At 37.7% G+C, this 2,649-nt stretch overlaps 1 non-coding gene across 1 annotated transcript; it reads left to right on the forward strand.

The window, feature by feature from the left end:
• The first annotated feature begins 318 nt into the window (after positions 1 to 318).
• LOC119937612 lies at positions 319 to 456 on the forward strand. Its single transcript, XR_005454164.1, has one exon. It is a non-coding gene; the product is annotated as a small nucleolar RNA SNORA7 (small nucleolar RNA).
• The last annotated feature ends 2,193 nt before the right edge of the window (positions 457 to 2,649 follow it).

Here is a 2,649-nt window from a genome sequence, read left to right on the forward strand (position 1 = left end):
AACTAGTTTAATCCTTTAAGTTCAAAAATTGCAAAGGTTAATGCACAGGATGTACTGGGAGAACTGTCCTTCACAAATTGAAGAGATTTTAAAGAAAATGTTAAATCTTGAACTACCTACACTTTTAATCATATGTTAAGCTAAAAGGCATCCTATTTGAAGAAACTTAAAAATTAAGTGGAATCTTCAAGATGAGATGCTGAAAACATTGAAAAAGATATCAAGCAGGTTATTTTGAAATGATAATGATGGTTATGATATTGATATATTTGCCCTTTCATCCTAAACATCAAATTATTCATACATAATAGAAAATAGCCCCTCTCAGGGTCACACCTGGAGAGTTTCCAGTACTCTAACAGTCTTGACTATGGGAGGGAGAGTTAAGCAGAGGCATATCCATTCCATTCCTAGCTTGGGCAGTGGCTAACGAGTGGAAGGCAATCTGCTACAAGTTAAAACTCAGTTGCGCTGGGCAGCAATCAGGTTTAGTGTACAGAAGGAGGCAATGGTAAACCAATTCTATATTTTTACGAAGAAAACTCTATAGATACACTACCAAACGATTGCAGATGAAAGTAGGGCATTCTGGGAGATGTGTCCATGGTGTCGCTATGGGTTGGAGATGACTCGATAGCATGAGAAGACAATAGAAAATAGTCATGATTTCTAACAACCAAATTTTTATGAGTTTAGAGATTCTAAAAAATATTTCTATGCTAGGATTTGCTTGTTGCTGATCTAAGTATGCTGCTTCGTTTTCTGACAAAGAGGATTACAAAGGCTCTTTAGATATATCATCTTACATGTATAATGTCTTCAATAGCAATCCATTTTTATTTAATTTCATAAATTGAGACACTGAATTAGTAGAATGAATTAGGTGCCTGTAGCTGAGAAGGATGCACATCATATTTTATGGCTGCCTTCCTACACATGGTGGGACCTAGCCAATAAAACTGCCGAGTAGAGGTTACCGATATTATAATACCTAGGTGGCTCTACTCAGCACTATAAAAATATGTGGCAAGGTATTTGTTACCCAGATGATAGTCAAAGTGACATAAAACCAAATAAAGAAGCTTTATGTTTTATTGCAGTTTTCTGTGGATAACTGGTTGTCCAAGCCACAGGGAAAGAAAAATTTGAGTTAATCTGTGCTACAATATGTTCAAGTATATTAAATAAAAAGACTTACTTTGTAGGTGGCATTGATGCTACTGGGCACGTGAATCAGAAATGCAAGAGTCAGTGTTGTGTCAACAACTTTGATGGATAGAAAAGTGCTTAGAACTGACAAGAAATATGAAAATTACTATTATCTCATATTCTTTGGAGAGTTTTAGTTCTTTCAGAATGGGATTTTTAAAATCTTGATCAAACAACAGAAATTGGTTTCCCTCTTCTGACACTCCGGCAATCTCACAGCTACTATAATATTACTACAATAACCACTCTCTGGATTCTGTTAGAAAACTGAATGAGATGTTAGTCAAGGTGAGGGCTATGACTGGAAATAGCCAGCTGAAAACTAAGGATAAGAATTATTTCCCAGCTACAGAATAATCAAATGTTTTACCAAGAAAGCTCATCAGGAGTTCTTATAGCATGTAAATTTTTTAAAAAAATATGATTTTACTCTCTACAGATTGAAATTAAATTGTTCATTTTCTGTCATTTTATTTGTTAAAATTTCATGTCAAAAACAATGTTATTTTCATTTGAATATCCAAATTATCTATGGCCTAGTGGAATGAGCATTTTCCAATGAATCAGGGAACCTGGGTTATAATCTTGGAACCACCACATTCCTGTGGTAAGTCACAACTTCTCTCTGCCTCAGTTTCCTCTTCTGTTAAATGGGGATTCATTGCCAGTTCTCCCTCCTACTTAGACTGTTAGCCCTGTGTAGTACAGGAACTGTATCCTATCTTCATATAATGAATCTACCCAAACACTTAATAAAAATCTCAAGAAATACCAAAATTACTATCATTATTATTATTATTACTATCATTAGATTTGCATGTCACATAATCTTGTTCAGTTTTTGTAGCTTTATGTAAAACTGTCAGTTCTTTCATCTTAGAGTTGCTAGTTGCTCTTTCAGGTCTAAGTGCCTGAATATTCCCAGACTGGGGTTCTAACCCCAGCTCCACCACCTACCTATGTGTGAACTTGGGCAAGGCGGTTACCTTCATGCTTCAGTTTCCTCATCTGTAAAAGTGGCCTCACTATTGTAAAAAGCCTCACTGTTGGCTATAAAACTCTCCATCACCTTTCCCCCTCTTACCTCACCTCTCTTCTCTCCTTCTATATCCCAGCCCACACACTCCTCTCCTCTGGTGCTAACCTTCTCGCTGTGCCTTGATCTCACCTGTCTTGCCGCCGACAACTGGCCCATGTTCTACCTCTGTCCTGGAACACTCTCCCTCCTCAAATCTGCCAATCACTCTTCCCCCCTTCAAAGCCCTACTGAAGGCACACGTCCTCCAAGCGGCCTTCCCAGACTAAGCCGCGCTTTTCCTCAGCTCCAACTCCCTTTTGTGTCACCATGACCTGCTCCCTTTGCTCTTCCCTCTCTCCTCACCCCACAGCACTTCAGTAAATATTTATATCCATAATTCTATTTATTTATATTGATGCCTG

This window comes from Tachyglossus aculeatus, chromosome 1 (genome assembly GCF_015852505.1).
Source record: "Tachyglossus aculeatus isolate mTacAcu1 chromosome 1, mTacAcu1.pri, whole genome shotgun sequence".
Taxonomy (NCBI): domain Eukaryota; kingdom Metazoa; phylum Chordata; class Mammalia; order Monotremata; family Tachyglossidae; genus Tachyglossus; species Tachyglossus aculeatus.